The following is a 27,020-nucleotide window of genomic DNA, read 5'->3' as shown; positions in this document are numbered from 1 at the left end:
CTCTGTCAGAGCCATACCTCCTGAATGACAGCATAGGCTTCATGTTCCTGGCTGATCTGAGAACCCGTGCAAAGCATCTTCCCAAGGAGGTGGGAAACAGAAATGGTATCAATTAAAGAAATGTACTGCTGGTATGTACAAGGCATTGTAAAACCTGTGCCTTAGAAATTCATTAGTGATTCAAAGTCATGGCAGGAGGGAAGTGACAGTAGTTGTTCAGGCTATAGCACTGAACTGTCATAAATTGGTCCAGAAAAAATAGTCTGTTTTTCTCTCTCTATTTCTGTCTTGGGCATCCGTGTGAGATTCCCTCCCACACACACAGTCCTTGCTGCTGGTGGTGGCTAGGTAGGAAACACAAGTGAAGACACCTTTGTGTGAGAGATGGATGCAGCTAAATGTGTCACTGCTGAACCATCTGCACATGACTCATAACTGCTTAACTTGGAGGAAGTTTGGAAAGAAAACTCTTGGTACAATTACTAAATAAAAGGCTTTTCTTTTTATGTTACTCCTCTCTCATTACTTTGGTGCTCCACAGTTCTGCTTATTCTACATTTCAGGGTCAAAAGGTATGCTGAGGGCATTTTCCCTTCTGAAAACAGCAATTTTTGTGTGAAGTAATCTGAATGAAAAAGTCCCATTTTTGTTAGGATTTTGATATATGGGGGTTTTGCCTTCCAGTGTTAATTTGCAGGTATCCTGAATTGTTTCTATCTCAGTTTTGGACCATTTTATGAAATGAATCAAATGTAAAAGGTCACCTGGATCACAAAGCCATCATCTAGCATTTCAGATGTGCAAATACTAAAAATATTTTAGAAATATGTTTGGCGGTTTAGTTTTGGGGGGGTTTTTTTGGTTGGATGCTTTCTTGCTTGTTTGTTGTTTTTTTTTTTTATTTCAGCACAGGTGTAGTGCAGCTAGCTGCTTTGCAAATGTCTCTGTGGTATTTGGCAAGGTACCTAAACACTGGCCAGTACAAACCCATTTTTTAAGATTACTGGGTCCTTAGAGCACAGGATGCTATTTACCTCACGTGTATGGCTGTTAACTGTGGACACATATTTCTAAGGGAATAGGAAAAGACTACAGGGAAAAAAGATTTTCCTGTAGCAGGTGTGCTCCAAAACCAGTGGGTGTGACTGCAAAATACCTGGATCTCATCCAGGTATTGATATCAGGTCAAGATGGCTACAACAGCAACATGACACTTCACACTGTTTCTCAAGTCTGAAAGACAGACCTGTGCTCACCTACTTTCTTTAAGTCCCACCAAAGTCCACTTTGTCCTGCTGTTAGGATGGTCCATCTGTGATACTAGCTCATGCACAGATAACAGAGAAAATGGAGCTGTACACCTGTGCGTCAGGTGAACATGAACTCTTCTGCATAATCTACACAAATAAAATGTGACATATCCCATCTCAAGTAAGATACGTCCTTGAAACATTAAGGTCAGTAGCAATATTGCTTTGTGCTTCATGTAGGATCAGTGGAGAGGAACAATCATCTGCAGGAGGCTGGTCTGGTCTTCACGTCTGAATGCCCTGCAGAAATACTTGTCTCTCTCTCCATTGCCAGGCTCTTCGTTGCCAGTAATTTAGATACTCCTTTCAAGAGACATTACTTCAAGAATTTGGAGGCCAACGAGTTCACAAAACTTGAGGAGCTGTTGCAAGGAATGCCAGTGAAAGCTCTCTGCAGTGCATTCTGAAATATTCAGTATATTTTCAGTGGCTGGTGTCTGAGAATTGCAAGTGTTGATTTCTAAATGGCAGGAAAAGACTCAAATAACTACTGCTGTATTTCAAATAAGGTGTCATTCTCTTCCCTTAAAGAGTCCTTTCACACTGTTATCTGAGGTACTTCAGTAGAGGAATGAGAAGAATGGGGTGCTAACCGTAACACTTTTAAATGAAGATATGCTAGATACCTGCTTCCCTCAGGGATTCAATTATAGCTGTAAGAGAACACTCAGGAGACATTAGTTTCTCTGTACATCACTTTTTTATACTACAGTATGTTACTGCATGTGATAGGTCATTTGAATAAATGGGATTTTGTCTAAAGACCTGTTCTTGAATGATTAATAGGAATGTATTAATGGTTTCTTGGGCACATTACACTGCTTGCTGTGTGCTTCTCATGTTGTACGTGTTAGGGAGCTGAATCTGGCAAGCTGGCAGAGGTGAAGCTGCCACAGCTCCACGCCCCCATGTCCAACCACTAATGGGGCTGAGCACATACTCCCAGTAGGCACACACAGAGCACATGCGTACACAACATATGTGCATATATAGACAGCCAGCCACACATTGAGCACTCACAGAGAGACAAACAGCACCAATGGCCCTATCCTGCTCCCCTCTCCGGCTGAACGGGATGGAGGTCCACTAGTGAGAACATATACATACATATGTGCAAGGTGGGTCCTCCAGCAACTGGGCTCAGACACTCAGTCTGCCCAGCAACTGCCCCTGTATCCCAGTCTTCCCAGTTGCTGGAAACTGGACATACAAGCTCCTGATGCTGCAGCCCCGCTCCAGTTGCTGGTACTGACCATCACACACACACTCACACACATGATCCGGGTCTGGCCCCATTAATTCTTTCATCCCTCTGTTTTCCTGCTTGTTCCTCCCTAAATCACCTTCATCTCTCCCTTTCCCCACCTTTGGTTCCTCCTTTGACCATCCCATAATAAGCCTTGTGCGATTCCAGAATGCTCTTCCCAGCATCTCAAAACGTGTCGCACACTGCCTAGGCATCTCGTAGCCCCCCACAGTCATAGGGTGCTCTGGAGAGCCTTTTGTCTGACAGCTGGAGCGGGATGTCCCCCTGGCCTGTGGGGCTGAGGGTCCCCTGGGACAGCCCAGGGGGGGATCAGGCAGGGGGGGCTTTCTCTGGCCTGGCTCCTGGGGCTTCTCCGCCTGCCCACGTGCCTCTGGGCTGCTCCGTGTGTGTGGAGGTGGGCCCTTAACCACGTAACCTGTGGGCACGCAAACAAAAAACTCACTATGGTAAGCGTAAAGCACAAAGTGGCAGCATTCTCGTGGAAGACATCCCAACCTTGGCATAGATGAGGGAAACCGGATCTCACTTGTTCTGGATACCCACATTTCCAAAGGAGAACGTGCATCTGCATACAGCAGCCACACGCAGTCCTGCAGGTACCAGAAGCTGGGAATGGCCACAGCAGAGGCTGCATCCCCTAGCAGCGATGCAGCCCCCACCGCCGGCTCTGCACCCCCACATGTGGGGATCTGCCAGGCCCCATGTGCCCGGGATGGGTGGCAGGGCAGTGGGGCGAGAGGCAGGCACTGTGCTGAAGGAGGCTGAAGAAAGTTTCAAAGACCAGGGTGTGAGATGGGACAACTCTTCAAGCCTGATGGCGCATCCGCACCTATGTTGTCATCCACGCTCATTAAGTAATCAGCTGCTGACCTCCTTTTAGCTCCCATAAATCTGGCAGGGATTTCAATATATGATGATTTGCATAGACCATTCTAAGCAGAACTGATCAAATAATGAAAAAATAGCTTGGGAGACTGTTCATTGAACAAGAATCTGATTATCCCATATCTGCCTTCTTATTATTCATTGCTTATATATGCTCCAACAACTGAAAATGTGGTGCATATAAATATTTTAAGAAAGCAAATTTCAGGCTTTTACTCGTGACTACTAACATCAAGGAATTATTCTGTCATTCATCTTTTGTTGAAGCAGAAGTAAGTTGTTTTTTTAACAACAGGTTTTTGTAACAATACCTACTGCTGCAGGCGCTGAAGCTCTGCCCGTGTCAGAAGCGTTATCTTTTCTTTCAATTCTGTGCATGAGATCCATCCAGAAAAGGGAAGCCACTTCCCAGCGTTGCCAGATGAAATGCTTGCAGTCATACCTCTAGTGACAAGGCAACATCAAGTGACTTTTTAAGTGACTAACCACAAAGCAGAAGTGCTTTGATTAAATCCAGCTTTGATTAAGCACTTGAATAGTCACTATGATCAATTTATGAATAATCCAGGGATCAAAGAGAATCATGAATATGATTGGTCGAACCGTTCCAAGTAACAAATATATCGGTATAAAGCAGGATCAGGGACAATTTGTGAACAGAGAAGAGTGTTAAATCTGTCAGTTAACTGATCATAGTGAGTAACATGACCAGCTCCAATAATGGAGGAGAAGAGACAGAAACATACATTTTCAAAACAGAAAACTCCTCTTTTTCTGCAAGATCCGAGAGACATCTAAGAGAGTTGCATTAAAAAGCATAGTTGAAACAACCCCATGAAGAATGTATCAGTACTGCCAGCAACACTGGCAGCTGATGGGAATTACTGAGCGGAGGTCAGGAGTACATAGCTGTGCTCCAACAAAGAGCCGCAGGGCAGAGCTGCCAGGGCAGCCTTCCCCAACAGTCCCGCGGTGGCTCTGGCAGGTCGTGGGGTGTCCTGAACCTGGGGGAGCATAACGCGAGGCTTTTGGAGCTTCGCTTGCGTTCACCTGGACTTCATTCACCCTTACTCACTGTGCTCTTCCTTCCCGCATGCTCTTCTTCCAGTCTTAGCTGGATTTCAGGGGTAATGATTAGTAACGAAACTAATATGTTAAGGACTGAATTTCCTTCTACAAACACCTCAGACGTTTCCATTGCCATATGACAGCACAGGACACCCGGTGCAGTAGGCAGATGAGAAAATCATGGACAGAGCAGTGTGTGTGGGACAGAGGCAGAGGTGAGGCATTTTTAACTTCTAAGCTGATTTTCAAATGGGTCTGTGTATCTATCTGGACTATCCACAAATAACATTGTCAAAACTTTCTTTTTTTTTAAAAAAAAAAAAAAAGCCCCAACCTTCTCACTCTAACAGGAAGCGTACAACCAACTAAAGAATGAAAACACAACGCTAACACCAATCAACAGATCATCCCAAAGAAACAACAAAAATCCCAGCTCAAACCCTCCCCAAAGCAAGTTTTAGCCCAGAAAGGGAGGAGAGCCAGAGACACCACGAAGGCCATTAGGGCATAGTTTCTGGCATATGCAAGCATGCAAATAACAGCTCATGAGGTCTGAAATTGCCAGCAGGTATCTCTGGATGATACTAGACACCACTGAATGCATAATACTTCCGGATGAAAGCATATAACTACAGAAGAAATATGTTCCAAGATAGATCCCTGGCAGGACTTTGGAATTACTTAGCACTGGAAATGTTGTAAGTATTTAGTCACTGAAACAAAAGCCTCAGGTCAGATGTCTAAGATGCCTTTGGGAGGTGCAACCGTATGAGGTTAGGAAGCAAAAGTAAATCACTAGTCAGCAGATATAAACAGATCATTTTGGACCACGCCAGTGCAGTTTTACTGCTCTATTACAAACCTGGGATCAGCTTTTGTTTTTACTGTAGGTTTTGTCTTTTCAAGCTCTAGGTTCAAAGTTTGCAATCGTAGTTTTGTCAGAGCCAAAAAGCCTTCTGGAACAAATATAGGAAAAGTTCCTGTTTCCAGAGATTGTAAGAATTGGTTCCTATTTTATTTCTGTACAGTTTTTTGAATCTCTGAACAGGTAGTTAATCACACCTTCCAACCAAGACTAATTGTACCCTGACAAAACTTTTCATTAAACGGAAGGATAAATGGCTTCTTAGCCTTCTGTTTGTCTCCACAGATGCAGCCAAGCTGCTTTTCACTAGGGTCTTTACAGACTTCCACCAGGGTCTTTTTGGCTGCTATTGTACCTCTTCTCCTAATGAATCCTGCCCTGTGCTTGGGCCATGTATTTACAAACAGTCTCATTTTGCTTAGTGGCAGTCCTTTCCCCTCAATTAAAATGTGTGAGACTGCCAAGCATGAAGCGCTGCTGAATCTGTGCTACTTTTTAGCAATCCTTGTTAAAAGGAGAATGCAAGAGTTAGTTAGGATGATTGATGTATTATTTCCTTCAAATGTTACAAAAAATTGGGATTGCTTTGACTTGCTAATACATTGAAAACTATGAGAAAAGGAGTGTGAGATGGTGTGGTTGAGAGCCTGCCAATGGTTCCTGTTGTAAGCGTCCACCCAGCCCCCATGGGATGGGGGATTTCTGGGGGTACAGCACAGTGCTGGGACACCCGCTCCTTCTGCAAGCATCTGCAGGAAAAGTTCCTGGAAAGAGGTCTGAGGATACGGACAAAACAAGGAGCGATTGCTCACCAATTGTCCTGGAGTTAGTTACACTTCTACCCCAATAATAGCACCAAGAGTGTGGTGGTTCTGCAGCTCCTCTCCTGCCTCTCTTGTTTATATTGTCCGGGTAGCTGCAGTCTCACCTGCAAGCATAACCTGGCCTGCACAAGAGAAGAAATCAATGATACTGGGATATGGTGCATCACGGGATTGTACTGCGTGTTGGCTTTGCATTAGTAAAAGCATCATAGCCTTAACTCACATGGTTCAAAACCCGAGAGTAGTTACAATCTGCTTTTCTAGTCAGAAAACTAGAATGAAAAAGTGAACAGAAAAGACCTCCCAGACTTCAGTAGCAGGTACATGACTTTTTTTCCAGATGCAGGAAGAAACAGATATGACTGGGTTTGATATACTGGGACCTCAAAGTCCCTCACACACACAAAAAAACCTTGTTCTGTATGTGAGATTTCATCCAACTTGCTTTTGCTTGCTCTAGGACCTTCCGTACCATTCAACTTTAAAACTGTGCCTTCTCCCTCCCTTCGCAATCCCCCCTGCATAAACACGGAGAGGAGCCTGAGGAACATGGGAACACAGCTATTTTTGTGTTCCTAAAGACGTAGGTAAGGCAGAATTAAAACGTGCTGACATATGCACATCACAGCAACTGCCTTCTCTGTGTGATCCTAACGTCTCCATTAGCAATTTTTGACCTTCGAAGGTTTAGGCGCTTTTATCAGATTTAGAATTATCCCCACCCAATGAAGGATTTACACTAGGAAAGGTTTATTGGAGTACAGACATACTTTCTGTGAGTTTGCCATATGTTATGATACGTTGCTCACCCAGTGTGTCAGGCCAGCTCTAACCAGTTATCCATATTTACCATTACGTGACTTTCCCTTTCTATCTCTGCTTCAAGACAGAGACCTTGAAAAGACGCCTGCTTTTTTCAGTTAAAAAAAAAGCTTGTACGACAAAACTTTAAAACCATACCTTAAAGCTGCATGCAGATATACTAACTTTTAATAGGACTCACAACGACTTTCAGGAGCTGTGAATAGGATGCCCTGAGACACATTTCAGCCTCTGTGCCAGTTGCTCTTGCAGCTCCTTGGTGACTCTCTACCACCCTTAGTTTCCAATTTACTTTCAAATATTATTTCTGCAGTTGCAAATCCATATCAAACAACAAATTGCAATTGCCTTCTTCAGAGCACAGCTCAAACATATCTTGATCCACTAACAGGATTACTTTCCTTTTAAAATTTGCAGCAAATTTCACTTTGTTTTTGCCTCTTCACCTCTGCTGATAACCAGGATGATAATGTGATTGCAGATGGTTTTTGAAATCTGCTGAGCAAGCTTGCCTTTGCCGCTCTGCCCCTTTTTTGCATTTCTTTGCAACACTTTGGTCAGTGTAACCAACTGACTAAATTGTGAAACAGTGAGGTCTGTGCAGGAAAGGCACAGCGCCACACAAACTTTGGCCTAGCAGTATTCATAGCAACAAGCCTTATTACAGAATATAAATGAGTGTCATGAGAGTAAATTACATTATCTTTTTGCTGAGGTTTTTTTGCAGATATTTTCTTAGTGATCCTATTTTACCTACAGTCTGAGGATGTTGACATCTGAAACTAGATAAATATCCTATCCAATGCATTTTTCTTTGTAATTAATCTGTATAAATATGCTGGAGTCAAAGCAGTCTCTGGCTGCTCCTAACTGTGCAATCCTGCCACATTTGTATTAGCTTCAGTTCTAATGTCTGCTGTTTTACAGCCATGTGAGAAGAATTAGATGAATTTCTGAGAGGGGGAGATTGGGAATTAGGGATTTAAAATTTTAATTAATCCAGTTCGAATATAGAGCAGAGCTGCAGAAAGGGCAAAACATATTCTTATTTCTGCGACACAAAAAAATGAGGGATGGAAACGTTAATTTAGGCAGGGCATTACGTTTGGAAAGAAAATGGAAACTATTGATCTGCTAATAATATTTTTGCCTTAGGAATGCTTTGAGCATAGAGTGCAATCACATACCTAGTATTTCAGTTCAGTACCATCTTCTTCACTAATATGAATGCATCTAAATGAAATGGAAGAACAGTAACAAATAAAAGATTTGTTCACTATGTCTGAGTGCTATATTTGCTATCAACACAGCAACGCTGAGAAAGTCGAATCATGATTTAGTGGGTGGCATCTTAGATGAAAGATAGTAACAGCCAAAATAAAGACATCCAAAACCCAATGTGCAGTGCATACTCATAGCGGCATGACTGCTCTGTTATATACCTAGAATGCTCTGCCTACTTTACTGAAGTGGGCTGAAGTTCCTTGCTAATTTGGGGGCTAGCAACATGTAAACCAAATTTTTTTATTTGGGTTTTTTCGGTGATAAAATATAAGACAAATTATGTGAGCTGGTTTTGTAAATTAAAAAAAAAAAAAAGACAAGTCACCATAAGAAAATCCTAATTCTTTAACAAATTACTTAAAGGATGGAGACATCTGTAAAATGCAGTCTCTTCTGTGGTCAGAGAGGTTTGAAAATATGCATAGTTAGAATGACATCGGTAAGAAGGAAAGTGGAGATGATAGATTCGAATGTATCTAAACTGGCCTAATTGATTTAACAGAAATGTATTTGATTCTTTATTACCTTGCACATTTTCCTTATCTATCATCTCTCTACCCTTCACATGAGCTAACCATTAAGACTCTCAGCCTTTTCAGTGTGCTGAGCCTCACATCATCCAATGATACACCTCACGTCAGAAAAATATAACATTAGAAAAATAACATTGCCTTTATGTAGGACAATCCTCCAGGCTCAAACACATGATCAGCTTAATTTGGTTTACAGAGCTATCGAGTGTCAGCTCAGCTCTAGTAGCTGACTGCATCTAAGCTCTCAACTTCCAGCAAACTCAAGGTAGAAAGTGCAAGCTTGAACCTCGTCAGGGGAGACAGATGCTCTGTGTTGAGTGGAGAAGAAAAGTTCCTCACATACTAACAAGCACCCTTGAAAGACCATATATAATAAAAATTTCAAAATTTGTATCCTCAAGGAATATTTCTAATATTCCTGGAAATTCCTGCCAAACTCATTCAAGTCCTGTAAAGGTGCTAGGTGCTAAGCTGAGCATGGCACTCTAAAGCTCCTGCTAATGTATGAATCAGTCTGATGTCTAAGGTGAATTTGCTAGGCTATCAGACATCAGTGGTGGCAGCCTTTTGCATGATGTCAGCCTTTTGCCCATTGGAGCACTCATCAGGACATGGGAAACTTCAGTTCATAGGCAGTCACAATGCAGAGGCAAAAGCAGTGGGTTTATGAAATTCTTGTTGCATCTTGGATGTTGGACATCTAGAAGTGACAGATTCATACAGGTGAAATAGAAAGAAATTTCTTTGTAGCTTAGACCAGAAAGGATAATAGGGTTTCAGTCCCTTCTGCCTTAATTATTTCTACTTTCAACTTTGTGGGGAAAATTGCTATTTGTAACTGTAAGCATACTCTATTCTATTTAATTCTATTCCTTATACTGCCTTCATCAGTACTATGTCTGAGCAACAGAAGTGCATCATTTGGTAGAGCCACCGCCAGTCACATGTGCTTCTTTTTCTCCCAGCTCATCCCTAAGGAAGAAGTTTTTGCTGTATTGTGTTTTGTTCTATAGTGCTCTTCCTTCGAACATGCACTTATCTATGTTCACAGACTAGAGCCTTTCTAAATGCTTATGTGCCTCTTAGATAGTTTGGTGTATACCAAGGTCACGGGATAAATATCAACAATAAAAGTGCTGTCACTCAAAAAGTTAGCACACTTGATATGCACTGATATCTACCTGACAGGCAGGTACTAACAGCTACCACTCTCTAAAAGATGGCACACTGAATAACAAGGACCTGAACTGGCCCTTGCATAGGCATTTGGACTGGTTGATTCCAGTTGCCTACAGGAGCATCAGAGGCAACCCAGGAGTTACACTGATGTTGGCACTCTGGCTCTGCTGCCATCTGATCCCAGGAGGTTACTACGTTTTTTGAAAGTGGTGGTGAATGACAGCCTCAGTGGCTCAATTACTGAAATGAAACAGATTATCTTTGTCTCACATGCTTATGCATGAAAAGTTTGCTGTTCTTCAGTCTTGTATTTACAGTACTTAGCTAGATATTTTCTAATTCGGCACCTATAATTTGCAGATATCTGATTACATCAGCAATAATCACTCCTGAATCTCTATTATTTTTAGCCTGTTTTGGCTGGTGATGATTGAATCAGTGCCTTTAGATTAGTTAATGAAATACTAAAACTAATCTATATAATCATAAGAGTTATCTAAAGAGGCTTTTATGGGAATATAAAAGTTGTGGAGGCTCCGGCTTCAAGGTTGATTTACACCATGGGGAGAAAGGACTGCAAAGGACAGCATCCACACCAAGGAAGGTCAGTGAGGTTGGTAAAAGGCAGTGAAACTGAGTTTCAGAGTGAATCATTCAGGTTGTGAAATAGGCAGCGCACACTGGGACAGAAACCATGGGCTCTCTTTGCCAAAGCATATAAAAAGACGCTATCTAGGTTTCAGCCCAAGGACAAGTTCAAGCTGATACCAGCTGCAGAGGGGAAGGTGAGGGGCTGTTAAAAGACCTCCTGCCTTTCCTGGCAGAGGGCACATCTGCAAGGTGACACAGCCCTTCATAAAATATAGGGCAGCTATAATATTTAAGAGGTCACTGTAGGGATGAAGACAGTGTAGGCTGTACAGGACCTATACCTTCAGGACCTCCTCAGATTTTTAATATACACCAAAAGCCACCTGGTCAACAGAGTGAATGTTCCACCCCAGTGAGATTTCCAGTGTATTAATGTTAGGATGTTCTGGAGTCCTTTTGTATCAGAGGCACAATTTATAGAAAACATACAGCAGATTGAAAAATGGGATAAAAACTACCATGCTGTTTCTAAACATATCAGAAATGTGGTGAGCACTGCTGCTCTATGGAGAAAGGGTATACAAGCATGTCTGCATAGCAGAAGATGTAGTTATCAGGGGGTTATTGAGTATATAAAGCCCGCAGCCCTGCAGAGTAACGTAACAGAACTGCAGTTTAAAAGGAGAAATACTTTTTGTGAAAAAGAAACATACTTCAAATTGGGCAAGCCACCTATCTTCCACTTGAGCCTTACTATTTTTAGCTGACCTTGGTTGTCATTAGTCACACAATAAATTCATCTATAAACATAGATAAATCTGCATTTGATATGGATTGTATCTATATAAGGCTCAAGAAGAGATGTATTTTCTTCCCTCATGATATATGTGTCACTTCACCAATTTGGAGATTGCTCTAATGCAGTTTAGGCATAGATTTGAAATGGGAGACAAGTGGAAGGGTAATTTTTTTCAGGGAATACTGCACTTTTCTGTTTGGTTTCTCATACCCAGAGAAGTAATAATTTAGATGGATAGACTCTCTCATCCATAGTTTCCTCTGCATTTCTCCAGGCTAAGTGCTGCTATCAGAGCTCCGTGCCACAGCCTCTTCCCTTGGCAGTCCTAGCTAATCCAGGAAACAGCGGCTGATTTAGTATCCAGACTGTCATGTGCCGAGAGGACCAAAGGTGGATGTGTTAATCTGTGATTCTCCTTGCAGTGCCCTGCCAGCTACTGAATGATTCCCCACCCTCCTCCTGTTGCGGCTGCTGTTGCTGGAAAATAGAGTGAACTGAGCTTCTAGTGCACCTCTCCCATTTAAATAGAAACCTCACTGCTTTGGAGGTGTACTATTTTGCATGTCTAACACACAGCCTTGTAGGAGGTGGCTTTGAATTAGCTTTTGCGGGATTTATTCTTTTTTATCAGTCTTTGTTTCTCAGTTGAAATAATAGTCAAAGAAATCCAGTGACACAACTACAAGTCAAAGCCTGTGCTTCAGGCTTTTTAAAGTACTTGTATGTTAGTTTCGATTTTTAAAGTTGTTTGAACAGGTAGACCTTGATATACATAAACCAGTCTTTGAAACTCCTTTAGTATCTGAATTGCTTTGTTGCCATCAAGTGGTTTAAGGAGGCATTTCACTGCATCACGGTTTGATAAACCAAGAGAATTGAAGTTACAGTATCAACAAAAATTAAGAAAGGTGGATTTAAAATGCAAACAAAACTTGTGCAGCAGCTTCTCATTGGAATGATACTGAGTGGTTTGAGGAAAGTGAAATATTTGCATTCCAGCCACAGTGATTATAAATGACTGCTGCTGTTAGAGAAAATGCCACTTATTTATTCTAGCCTTCACTTTCTGGCCAAGCACAATGTATTTGCAAGTGAATGTTAGAGATAAATGTTGCTACCCAGCACTGTAACTAAGGCAATGATTTTTCTGAAATATCACAGTGTTTCATTCAGCATCCGAATTCTGTTAAGGCAATGCTGATGCCATTTACATTTTTGAGGAGTTTTTGTTTTTCTACTGGTACTTGTTCCTTACAATTAATCTTACCCTTATTTTCAGTCTCCTGTCTTTCTCATTATGTTGACAAGCCATGCTTCTTAAAAAGCACCATATCATCATCATCTGTTTGTATTGCCTTACATAATTTTAAGTACAGAACAGCTTTACTTACTACAGAGGTGAAGAGATTCACATTCTCAGATTGTAAAAGCCCCTTCGAAAAGCAACAGAAAGGCCTGCCTACTTGTCAGTTTTGTTGATTGTTTTCCAGCTCACCAGTGAAATTTCTGGTAGAGTATATTGATACCATTCAATGGTAAGGAACCTCTTTCACTATTTCCACATTTTTCCCCAAATACAGCACAGTGATGACTGCTAGGATTTTGGTACAGATGGAACTGGGAACAGTCAAACTTACAAGAGATGAGACTTAAAGGAAAAAATAAAGAAGTTCTTAGTATAATCCAGCTTTAGACTTTATGTAAGCACCATACAGACCCAACTTAAAATTTCCTATTTGTACGTAGCCTGACAAAGAATGACATAAAGAAAACCAAAGAAAAATGATGTACCACTAGCTCTAATGAAGTTATTTTTCTAGTGATACAATAAAAGAGCCAAGGATGATTTTAAAAGGACGAATACTTGCATTAGCTGAAGGCTGGATAACTAATTCATACAGTAATATTTTATTTAATACGTAGCCAATTTTGTGTTCATAAATTGAGCACCAATAGATTCAATGCCAAAAAAATGTATTCTTTGAAAATTAACTGCATTGATCTGCAGAGTGCTTGAAAATAGTCATTTGTGAGTATTTGAAATCTGATGTATATTGTTCAGTTTGAACAAGAAAAGCGAGTTTGTAGTTGTAGTTTCTGATATCTGGCAGGTTGACTAGATTTTGTTCTTAGAATTAGATTTCCAACATGAGGAGGCCAATTTACAAGCCCTAATGACTTCCCAAGAACAGGTACAAATAATTGCCTAAAAGGGTTTTTTCTCTGCAGACACCTCCCAAAGTCATCCTGCGCTGTTTGCTGGCAAATGAAATGAAGTGGTCCAGATGGAGGGGTAGCTCATTTAATTCTGTATCTACGCAAATTTTAGCAAAAAAATATTCTGTTTCTGTAAACTCAGGTTTACTCTGCTGTTAGCGTGAGAATTACCTCAAGCAGTCCTGGCTGGACTAGCTGGACTGTATATAAGTGACTCAGCATTGTCATGTCCTGAGACCATATGAATGCTGCCTTCTGAGCACTGACTCAAGAGGAAAAGAAAATACAAGAGAATACTCTTCATGCTGTTTCAGAAGAGCCCATTATTTTCTCAGCAGTACATCAGGTGAATTAAATAATGGAACAGTGAGGTGCATGCTTAAAATCCTGAAGTGTTCCAGGACTCAGTTTTTTTACACAAATTTTATTCCAGTAAGTAGTGAACGTATGTAACCTGTAATACCTGGAACATTAAGACTATCCCTCATGTCTTAAGGGTTATAATTTGGTACATTTTTATAGTGAAGTTCAAATTCATCAGGATTGAGTACATCTTTTTATCTATGTATCCATCTGTCCATATATATGTGTGCATATCTATACACATGCTATGCATAAAATTACACATGCTCTGAAGAAGAACCAAGCCTAAACTAAAGCAAGATGGAACTCCGTGGGCATTCCCATTCATGTCAGCTTACCATGGTACCCATATCACGCCAGGGCTATGTCCACCTTTAAGATACAATGGGATTTTAATGTGAAATACCTTTTGAATCTGCTGCCTGGGTTGGCTATAGGCCCAGACAAGCACTGGCAGACCTGTGTTGGCAAGAGGCACGTGAAAAAACTAGCCATTTTCTATGAGTACAGACTGAGTTTCTGATCTCACATGACTTTAAAAGGTGGGAAAAACTCTTTCTAAATCAGGACACTTAGCCCTCTACACATACTTTTATATATAGTGGCTTACACAGTTACATTCATCTTTCCTTTCCTTTCTAACTTGTATTATAAAATATGACTTTTATAATAAAGAACATTTTGACAGCTAATGAGTGCAATGTGATGTAGAGATTAAATATATGTTTAGAGGATAGACTGGCATAAAAAGCAAATACGGGGATGATACGTACTGAAAAGACACATGTATTGAAAAGGCAATGTTGTGGAGAAGACTAACTACTTCTGATTAATCTCCTCCTATTCAATAAAAATAGGAGGATTTTCCAAGTTAAAGGTATGTTTGTATTTTAGAAGACCAGTAGGCACAGTCTTGTCTTGAATGCTACATTAGTAAATACTAATTTCCATTTAATCTTTATTTTAATTTATAGAGCAATGAAACTGGACAACTGAAGAGAGGCACTGAAAGGTGGGATCAGTGAAAAAGATAAATTAGGCAGCTCAACTGATGAATAAGAAGTAGACTATTTTAATAAGAAAATAATCATCTGCAAAAAATGGCAAGATTTTTTTGTGCAATTAAAAATAGTGAGTCAAAAGAACTGCCTCCTTCTGCCTGTCATCCCAGAGCATGAGTGCAGGGAACGAGACCTTCACTGAACAAGGTGTGCATTGTCACACAGCTAAATGCAGACTTCTGTCACTCTCAGTAAGACCAGGCACATGTCTGGAAGTACATAGGTACTACCTATATACCTAGTAGCTACACTGACAAACAAGTCTCTGGTCAGGAGTGGTGTGATCAGATCCATAGATCCAGGTAGCACTTTGTGTTTGATTGATTACTAAGAAACAGTGTAGGCTCTCTGGAGAGCCACTGAACATGGACTGCTCAGTAGAGGCTGAAGGGGCTGGGAATAAGGGGTTTAAAAGAGAGGATTGAAATTAAAAGCTTAATTTCAGAAGTAGTCAGAAGAAAGAAGAAGCTTGGGAGTAGTGGGCATGGGATTGGTGAAAAGCATCTGCCAGGCTGTCATCCAGAACGGGCACGCTGGACACAAGGATAAGGAGAGGTAGAGGGATTGTGCAACACTTGGGAGAAAAAGTAAAATGTGTTTTGGCTACCATCTAGTTGTACCAATTAATCAGACTAAGCTGCAGTACCGGACAAAAGGCTAAAAAAAGAATGCATACTACTACTACTACTATTACTACTACTACTACTACTAAATAGTCCCTTATGTTTGAAGATGTGATATGATTTTTTTCATATCTCCACATGGCCTCAGAAATTAAATATGCAAGAAAAGGTCCACATAATTCAGAATATTTCACCCAAGGATTTCAGTGTAGGGCTCCATAAAGGATTATACAAAATACAGAATAGTTTTGTGAGGACTGTAAATTACAGTTGGATGCACAGAATTATTGTAGCATAGCTGGATAGGTTTTTCCAATCAAGCTATATTGTTCTCTGCTCTGTGATGGTCAAATATAATACACAGACCTCGCGCACATGTGAAAGAGAATAAAAATGACACAAACCAGCTTGTTATTTATGTATTCATTTAAAAACTGTAATAGGCATTTGTATTGCATATAATTAGAAATATACATTGTACAGTTCCCTGCTATAAGCATAACAAAAAACTCGATACAAGCAGTAATAGTAGTAGATAGACTAGTGCAATATGGGAGCAGTTTCTTTTGAATTTTTAAACTTTATTTTACCACATCAGCATTTCTAATGCCCGCCTATAAAAGGCTCTGGAAAAGGAAAGGAGTTTTGAATCACAGAACAGCTGAGGTTGGAAGGGACCTCTGGAGGTCATCTGGTCCAACCTCCCTGCTGAAGCAGTGTTTCCTAGAGGCAGTTGCCCAGGACCATGTCCAGACAGCCTTTGAATATACCCATGGAGACTCCACAGCCTCCCTGGGCAACCTGTGCCAGTGCTCGGTCACCCTCACAGGGAAAAAGTGTTTTCTGATGTTCAGAGGGAACCTCCTGTGTTTCAGTTTGTGCCCATTGCCTCTGGTCCTGTCACTGGGCACCACTGAAGAGAGCCTGGCTCTGTCCTCTTTGCACCCACCCTTCAGGTATTCATGTACATTGTTAAGATCTCCCCTGAGCCTTCTCTTCTCCAGGCTGAACAGTCCTAGCTCTCTCAGCTTTTCCTTACAGGAGAGATGGTGTAGTCCCTTCATCATCTTAGTGGTCCTTTGCCGGACTCTATACAGTATGTCCATCTCTCTCTCGTACTAAGGAGCCCAGAACTGGAACCAGCACTGCAGGTGTGGCCTCACCAGTGCTGAGTAGAAGGGAAGGATCACCTCCCTTGACCTAGTGGCAATACTTTGTCTAATGCTGCCCAGGATACCATTAGCATTCTTTGCTGCAAGGGCACATTGCTGGCTTATGTTCAACTTGGTGTCCACCAGGACTCCCAGGTCCTTTTCTGCCAAGCTGCTTTCCAGCTGGGTTCTCCCCAGCATGTACTGGTGCATGGGGTTGTTCCTCCCCATCTGCAGAACTTTGCACTTCTCCTTGTTGAACTTCATGAGGTTCCTGTCAGCCCATTCCTCCAGCCGTCAAGGTCCCCCTGGACGGCAGCATGACCCTCTGGCATATCAGCTGCTTCTCCCAGTTCTCTGTCATCAGCATACTTGCTTAGGGTGTGCTCTGTTCCATCATCCAGGCCATTAATGAAGATGTTAAATGGGACTGGACCCAGTACTGACCCTCTGGGATAGATCACTTGTTACCAGCCTCCAACTAACCTTGTTCCACTGATCAGCCTCTGGGCCTACCTGTTCAGACAGCTTTCAATCCACATCACTGCTAATCCAACTTGTACATTAACATATTCTCTGAGGATCTTATGGAAGACAGTGTCAAAAGCCTTCCTGAAGTCTAGGTAGACAGTATCCACTGCTGTCCCCTCATCTACCGGGCCAGTCATTTCATTGTAGAAGTTTATGAGATTAGTGAAGCATGACTTCTCCTTTTCATCAAAGATTAAAAACTTACCTTGCAACCAGGTAGATCAGTGGAGACTTGCTGGTGTGGGGCTGTTACATAATATTTCCAAAGTATTCAAACAATAAAGGGATAACAGCATATTACCCAAACACAGGTTAATTTGTCACTGTCCAGGAGTGTTCATCCTCATTTATGCTAGGAAAAAATAACTACCTTACATCTTTCATAACAGTAATGAACATGGAGATCAATGGAGAGCCAAGCCTAGTGCCCAGTTACAATCACTCTGTAGTAACTTAGCATGAATTCTCCTGACAGCTAGCCTGGTGCATAGTTCTGCCAGTTTCCATGTGTATACTCCCCCAAAAAAAAGAAAAAAACCCACCTGAAACATAAAGAACAACTGAGAATGCCAGTTAAAGAATTACTATAAAGAAAAGAGTTGCCATAAAAAAGCCAGAATTTACACTGAATCATGCAAAACAATTCTGCAAGACTAACTCAAGCTTGCTATAATTTAAATGTGTTTTATAACAAAACATGCTCTGGCAATGATTTATACCTATAGCAAAATTAAGTATTAAACATAAATATTATTACCAAATGTAGTAACAACTGTGTCATCACCAGAGTCCTGAGGCTGGCAAAACTCTCTGTGAAAGCAATGGAACGTTCTTCTGACTGAGTTCTTGAAAGAGGCAGCTTCTACAGCTGTAACTGTTGGAGGGACATGGGCTTTATTCTTCATTTCACCCATTTCTTAATTTTGAAATGTCTCTGTTTGGATTAAAGACCTAATATATAGGGTAAACTGGCAGATTGCAGTGCATGATCTCCATCAGGAAAACAAATATCTTTTTTTTTATTTTTTTGGAAGGCAGGTTTTATCATATTGCAAATATTCTTCCAGACAGATGAAGACTTTCTTGAGAGATAATCTGATGATCCCTGCTCTGGCTTTCCTCTTTTAAATACAGCTCAGCTGATGAGTCAGCTGTTCCACAGTCTCTTTTGCCATCTGTTTTGATTTGGAAATTAGTTTAAATTACAGATATGATTTTGGTCTGTTTTTCCTTTTTCTTGCTGTTTTTAAACAAATGAATTTCTAGTAAGAAAGGAAGAAACTGAGAGGACCATTTGATTAGCAAATGTCAGTAAAAGATGTAATCATTTACTACCGTCAGAACAAATTAATTTGTCTTCCTCAGTTGGCCTTAGAGAAGTATTTAGCTACTTTTGATTTCATAGAGAGTAATTTTGGGGGTTGTTTTGTTGGCTCAGCTGGACAATTGTATAATAAATGAGAGAATTTTGAATGAATTCTCAGTTTCTAAAAAGTCAGACATTCAGAGAAACCATCTAACTGACAGGCATTTGTGCCAGTATATCCTTGTAGCTGAAGAACCTATCTTTATACTTAAGGAAAAGCAACATTTCTCACAGTACCTAACAAAAGCAGTATGATGAATTTCATGATGAATGTTAGCTGTGACTATGCCACCGATTGTGGAAAACCTACCTCCAGAAGAGCTCCATGAGGTCTCATGGCCATGTTTCAGGCACAATGCCTTCTTGTGCTGGTTTTGGCTGGGGTAGAGTTAATTTTCATTAGAGTAGCTGGTATGGGGCTATGTTTTGGACTTGTGCTGAAAACAGTGTTGATAATACAGGGATGTTTTCCTTACTGCTGAGCAACGCTTACACACAGCCAAGGCCTTTTCTGCCTCTCACCCCACCCCACCAGCGAGGAGGCTGGGGGGGCACAAGAAGTTGGGAGGGGACACAGCTGGGACAGCTGACCCCAGCTGACCAAAGGGATATTCCAGACCATAGGACGTCATGCTCAGCGTGTACAGCTGGGGGAAGAAGAAGGAAAGGGGGATGTTCGGCGTGATGGCATTTGTCTTCCCAAGTCACCGTTATGGGTGATGGAGCCCTGCTTTCCTGGATATCCTGGTTTCAGCTGGGATAGAGTTAACTGTCTTCCTAGTAGCTGGTACAGTGCTATGTTTTGAGTTCAGTATGCGAAGAATGTTGATAACACTGATGTTTTCAGTTGTTGCTCAGTAGTGTTTAGACTAAAGTCAAGGATTTTTCAGCTTCTCATGCCCAGCCAGCGAGAAAGCTGGAGGGGCACAAGAAGTTGGCACAGGACACAGCCAGGGCACCTGACCCAAACTGGCCAACGGGGTATTCCATACCATGTGACATCCCATCTAGTATAGGAACGGGGAGGTGGGGATGGGGAATCGCCGCTCGGGGGACTCGCTGGTTGTCGATCGGCAGGTGGTGAGCAATTGCACTGCGCATCATTTGTACATTCCAATCCTTTAATTATTACTGTTGTCATTTTATTAGTGTTATCATTATCATTATTAGTTTCTTCTTTTCTGTTCTATTAAACCGTTCTTATCTCAACCCACGGGTTTTGCTTCTTTTCCCGATTTTCTCCCCCATCCCACTGGGTGGGGGGGAGTGAGTGAGCGGCTGCGTGGTGTTTAGTTGCTGGCTGGGGTTAAACCATGACACTGGAGATGGCTGAACACCTGCCTGCTGATGCGAAGTGGTGAATGAATTCCTTGTTTTGCTTTGCTTGCATGCGTGGCTTTTGCTTTACCTATTAAACTGTCTTTATCTCAGCTCTTGAGCTTTCTCACTTTTATTCTTCCAATTCTCTTCCCCATCCCACCCGGGGGGGAGTGAGTGGGCGGCTGCGTGGGGCTTAGTTGCTGGCTGGGGTTAAACCGCAACAGTTCTGAAAGCAGCACTCAGCAGTCACACACCAATGGCACGAAGCATTTGTGTTGGAACACCTGCATGCAGAAGCAGCAGACGAAATACGGGAGGTCTGTGTTGCTCATTCTGTGAAGCCGTTCCAGTCACTGGGTTCAAACAGACCTCCACCTTTTTCCCTCTGCAACATGCACCAGGAAATAGCATAAAACTACGTCATATGCTAGTGATTGCAATCTCAGACTTTTTATTATACATTTGGTATATATATACCGAATGAATATTTGATATATATATATATATTATACTCTACATAGAGAAACTCCACACTTGGGCAAGGAGCTAGTTCATATTTCAATTTTGAAAAAGGGGCACATACAGCTGTGAAAATATGAAGCCAAACAATGCAAAACTTGTTTGTTCTGATCTCACAAGTCTTATTTGCATTTCCAAAATACAATGTGTGTCTAAGGCTCACAGCCATGGTACAAGTTTCATACACAACGTCAGCATTTGTCTGACAGGTATTTATGCTAGGATGTCTCTGTACTTAAAGAAAATGGGTAACATGGGTAAGGATAATAATCAGAATCTCAATAAACTGATCTGTGATGCCATTGTACACTTCTCCACAACACCGCCTGATAGATTTAAAAACTGGGAAGTCCACAGCATGTATTTCTGTTTCCATTCCCACTCATTCCTTTGCTGACAATTTCTTTTAAAGCGATTTGTAATAAGCACATCTGTTTTGTTGCATACTTGAAAACAGGCAAATCTCGGAAGTTTCTATTCTTCTGGACAAGTGCATATAACCACAATGATGTTTTTATGATTTGAAATAAGTTAGAACTCTAAATTCAGGAACAAGACAAGAAGATGATGTTGCAACACTAATTTTCATGGCCATATATCTTGTAGAAGTACCATAATCTTGTTTGTAGTAATCTTTATTTTGGAAATAGATGAAAGAAAAAACAACAGTATTAACTAAAGATCACCCAGGAGATAAAGAACATGTCCACAATCCGTAAATGAAAAAAATACTGACTGATAGTTAACAAATTCTTATATACATCACATCATTATTTATGGATGATAAACTTTTCTATCAGTTGCTAAGCATTCAGTTGGCAGCAGATGAAAAAGAAGTCTGTTGTTGATTCTGGAACAGAAACCTAACGTTACTCAGCAACATAGTTATGAGCATTGTAAATACTGCATGTGGAAAAACCTACAAGTGGGTCTTTGGATGTGTAGGTGATTAAAATTCCATGTACTTCATTGTGTAAGGTCAGCTGTAAACACTCATTAAACTTGAGTCTATGTCATATATCTCCCTTGCTTCTTTTCTTGGAGTATCTCCTCTTATTCTTCTGAGCAAGAATCTTTATAAGAGTCCTCTGATTATGTCCTGGTAGAGGTCAAATGCAGATCCCCAAATCATCATGCCCTTCTGGCTCACTTTTACCTGCCTAGATGGCAATGGTCCTGTCTAGAACATGAAATGGAATGAATTCTCAGCTGAGCAACAGTCATGGCAGCAAATGCCATATGTATCTCAGTCACGTAAATGTCTATGTGTAGTATGTGTGTCTTTCAGCATCGCTTTAAAACAGAATGTGCTAGAGATGGCTGTGAATGTAGAAAGGTTATCTTATTATTGGGGTTTTTTTATTTGGAAAATAAAAAGAAAGACGCAGGTGGTGGAAAAGAAGATAATTCCTTATTTTTTTTTAAATATCTATCCCCTTAAGGGAAAAACTGCAGTCGATTTTGGCAGGGCTGGGATTTCTACCACTTCCAGATGCCTGGACACCCCGGTCTGGTGCAGCCGCAGCCTCAGAGCACAGGGAGACCCATCCTGGGGCGCTGCATGGGCTCCGCTGCGGCCGCCACCGCCAGCCCCGCTGCCCAGACGTGGCAGCCCCATGGCCTCAGCCAGCCCTGTTCCCCACCGTGGGGCTTTCCCCGAGCTCATGCCTTATAAAAGAAGCAAAAGGGAAGAGGAGGAGTTGGGCTGCCACTGGGAAGTACCTGTAGCCAGGGCTTCCATTTGCTGCTTCTTTTTTCCTCTTGGTTCCTCCACAAACCCCCCACGTTTGGGTTTTTTTGAGAAATGTGACCTGCATTTCCACACTCCTGTCATGGCATGGCTGGGATTCCTCCAAAAGCGCTTGGGCCGCGATTCAGTGACCAACTCTGTCATTAGTTTGTAACGTGTCATTGCTTACGTGATAAACAGGCTATACATATAATATCCTCACCTGAAAATTAATTTCATTTGGGGTATTAATCTCTAACTGGAGTGGTTTTATAGCTGAACAAATTGATATTTCTTTTTGATTTAAAGTCTGTGTTAAAAGAAAACAAGCTCAAATTCTGTAAAGGCCGTCCCAAGTCCCGGCAGAGCTCCTGTCCCACCTTGTGCGACACTGCCTGCTGCCAGCAAGCCTCACCTCCACCCCGCTAAAAAGAAGGTAGCAGCACTTATTATGGAAGAGTGCAAGATGTGGCCATACCACAATAATGAGAGACTCACAATAATGAACAACAGCAAGATACATTCTTCATGACATCTTTTCACTCATTAAAAAAAAGCAAAAAAACCAAAACAGAAGCGACTTACTTAATTTAGGGTAGGTTTTTGTTTAAGACAAGTAAATAACAATTAGTATCCTCATTTAAATAGGATTAGTTGTAACTTTGATAATGTTCATTGTAGTTAAGTGTTGGTTTAAATTAATCTAAAGTACTTGCAACTCATTGTTTTTATTTGTTTTTAGTGTGAGTGTTAAGTTTGTATCCAGGATCTATGGATTATGATTAGATCAGAGAAACATGTATGAAAAGTGTAGTCAAGTCAGAGAATAAGGGTACTTAATGAATTTTAAGCCTGCCGTCATGGTACCAGAAAAAAAGCAGATTTAGCTCTGATGTAACTGGTGGGGAATGGGCTGCTATGCAGGAGTGGATCCATGAACCCATTAAACAAGGTAGAGACATGCATGACCAGTAGCAGGTGGATGGGAAATGTGACTTGAGCTGCTTTAGCCTATAGGAGAGCCATAGCTCAGGCATAAGGATAGGGGAAATGCTGTGCCACTATTAGTCAAATATTCTGCCTATGGCAACAGCTAATACTATGCGCTTCAGGGAAAGGAAACCTGTAACAGGGGATCACTATGCTGCAAGGAAAGCTTCTCTCCTGTAGCGAAGGATGAGTTGCCATCATGCAATAGTAAAACTGTATTATGCAAGTATATATATTCATCTCATGCTATGGATTATTATTCTGTTATTTCAATTAAAATTTATAAATTAGTAACGGAGTAGCATGACAGGAGATCATAATCACTATATACAGCTGGATTTAGTTTCGAACTTCATGCACAGGGCCTGTTGCCTCACACACATGAGAATATCCAGGTGCTCCCAGCTCATGTAAAGGGCACTGATCTGAAACAGAGGAACCTATTGTTATCGCAGCAGCTGAATAGGCCACACATTTTATGGCTCCATTATCTTCAACTGAATTTGCCCTGGTATCAAGTGAGCATGTAGCCTGGCTACTAATAAGGTTTCAGACCTTCATCTCCTCCTTTCCTCTCTCTTTCCCAATACCTGCAAAAGTTGTTAAAGGAAATGTGCGTTCATTTCCCTTCTCAACATGTGGCTAATAGCTATTTCCAACTTTCTGGTGAGTTCCTTCAGCATCTAGCAGAGGGGCAGATTTGGGAAGGGGTAGAGGACAGGAGAGCCACTGCCCATCCTCCCACATGATCCTTACCCAGAGGCGAGCGCGGAGTCCAAGGCTCGCTGCGCTTTGCAACCAGGGCACCCATCTGGCGGTGATGGTGAGAGGGAGCTGGGTCCCTGTCCCTCCTCTGAGAGCTGCTCTGCCTCCTGCAGTGGCTGATAAAGGGCAGGACCTGCCCTCCCCTGCAGCTGCCAGGGCTCCGGGGAGCTGCCCTGGGCTGAGCCCATGGGGACATGGAGTGGAGGAGTGCCTCCAGTGGAGCGGCAGGACCGTGGTGGAGCAAAGGTCCACGACACGTGCGGCAAGAGCAAGGGTATGAGCCCTCTTCTTAAATGCAGCCCCTGAGCAAGGGAGGGAGGGACCAGCCGAGGCTTTTCCTCCCATGACTGATCTGTGGTCCCGTGTCCCAGGGCTGGCCCTGGGCACAGGCAGCCAAAGCTCTCGGCAGAGGAAAGAGGCTATTTCAAGTACCTCGGCGCTCTGGTTTTGCATCTGGCCCATTGCCTTCAGTGCTGCAGGGCAGGACTGCCCATGCCACAGACATCCTTTCTCCTTCTGCACCTGCTGAGCTTTTCCAGGGGCAGGGTGATGGCTGGAGGCTGGCAGGACAGACCCCTGTCACATTCCCTTTTCCCGTGCATCTGTGCCCAGATGATAGGCATTATTTGCTCTGAAATATTTTTTTCGCAAAGTGACATCAGTGCGGTGACACTGGCTGAAAGACACTGCAGTAAGCACTTCAGAGTAACTCAGGGAGCATTACTAAGATCTTAAGTAAAGCTCTTTTTGTTAAGTAAAGTAGTACAAGGAAAAGAAGGGATAATACAAGAATAATTGAAGATTAGAGAAAAAGAAAGACAAAGCCCCTGAGCTTTTTTTATAATATGCCATTAACCAGGAAATACTTTTTTCAATAATATTCTCCTACTGCATAACTAAATTGTGAAAATACTGCCATCGTCTGGATGACTAAAAAGATAATGCTGATTTTCTTGCTACTGTTCGGCAAAAATATTTGAGAAAGTAATAGAGCAGATTTCTGCCTAAATAAAAATTGTGCCAAATCACAGCAAGGAATAAACAACTAGTTTCAGGGATAGAGGACTGTGGCTGTACCTGTGGCAGTCTATGGATGTAACGAGGTCAGGCTCATAGACCGATTCATGTAGCTGTGTGTTGGAGGGCTGTTTGGGGAGGAGGGGGGCAGATAACCTTCAAGAAGCTGAAAAAGTGCTTGTATGTCCTAAAAGCTCTTACAGAGCTTGTCTACTTTTGAGAAAAATTCACAACAAAGCACATGAAGCTTCATAGTTTTCTTCTGAATGGAAACTTTCTTTGGAGTTGTGTTTTTTGAACTTGGAATCTAATTTTTAGATGCCATTTCCTTCATACTCCTTTTCTTCCTCTTTTTCTTACTTCCAGTGATAACCAAATTTGTAGGTGTATATGCATTAAAAAATTACTAGTATGAAATGCTGTCACAGTCTCAAATCTCATACCAACTTTGGGGCGTAAGACCTGTAAAACCTAGTTTTTCAAATATTTTTAGGTATTGTGCAAAACTTGGTTCTGCTTATTATTTCTGTATTCAGTAAAAGACAGTGGTTTAATTCAGTTTTAAAATATGAATGATCCTTTCATGCATGTACTTGAGCAAGTTTGTTAAATGAACTGAACCTTCATTGACTTTTTAAATTAACAAGTATATAAATGACTCGGAGAAGGGAAATCTACTTTATTTTTTGTCCATTAGAGAAAAGCACAACCTTCCCACATTAAAAAAATAAACAGACTTATTAATTCCTTAACATTTTAAGTCAATCCAAATGGCATAGTGAAAAGACAGATAAAACCAGGAAACTCCATATTTTATATTCATTCCTACTAATCTAGAAAATATATGGCTTTCCAAGGAGGGCTTTGAAAACATCTTGGGGATACTAAACAGACAAACTGCGTAGTTTCAGAACAAATCCTTCCACAAAGGGACTCAATTACCACATCATCTTGAGACTGTCAGCAAGCTGCAAAAGACCAACTTTCTAAGGTCTTTCTGAAACTTGGGGTTGTTAACTGAATTTCACTTTCCATATCTGTATCTAAGTATACAGTATATTTCCTATATACAGTATACTATATATCTAGAAATTATAGGAATAGAGAGGAGAGTGAGCAACTTACTTAAATTTTAAAAGTCCATGGTTCTTGCAGGATGAAACAATCATTGATCCTCAATGTAGATACCATCATTTGTTATTGCATACTCTTTTAACAGGAATCTCCTTACACATCTATATAAATTAAGCAGTCTGAAATACCTAACTCTTCTGCATATGTAGCACAATTAGGAAATAACCAGTAGCTAAAAGGTAGTAAATACAAATCAATATATTTTTCTAAAAGGTGATTATCCATTCCAATACAAAATTGTGGAAGTGGTGAAGACAACATATCATTCAGGCGAGGACAAAGATGGTACAGATAATGTCTATATAAACTTGTGTAAGCCCAGAAAACCACTATAAATGATATGAACTTTCTTGTCCCAGAGCCAGTTGATCAAACACCACCAAAGTTTGCAAAGCTCAGAAAGCAAATATTGGGAACTGCACTTAGTTGTGTTCATAGATGTGGTATTGACAAAAGTCAGAAATAGAAGCAGAGGATAAACTTTGGAAGTGAATTTTAGAAATCAGTATGCAAAGCATAAGCTTGGCTTCACAAAAAAGATGTGAATTTGCTACTGTCTTTCTCAAGGACAATGTTATGCCCGGTCAAGTGGAATACTGTGCTAGGGATATTGGAAAAATGTGGTCCTGGGCTGTTACATAGCAGGTGCGTATGTGGCAGTAGCCAAGACATGACATTGGAGAAATGAAGGCAGGGGCTGGTGGCGGTTTGGAAAAGAACAAACATCCTCTTTCTTCCTGTTCAAAACTGCAAACAAAGATTTTGTGTTCATATATCTATGGAGGATTGCTTTTTTTTTGCAATAAA

Source organism: Harpia harpyja, chromosome 5 (genome assembly GCF_026419915.1).
Source record: "Harpia harpyja isolate bHarHar1 chromosome 5, bHarHar1 primary haplotype, whole genome shotgun sequence".
NCBI lineage: Eukaryota > Metazoa > Chordata > Aves > Accipitriformes > Accipitridae > Harpia > Harpia harpyja.
This window is presented reverse-complemented; position numbering follows the sequence as displayed.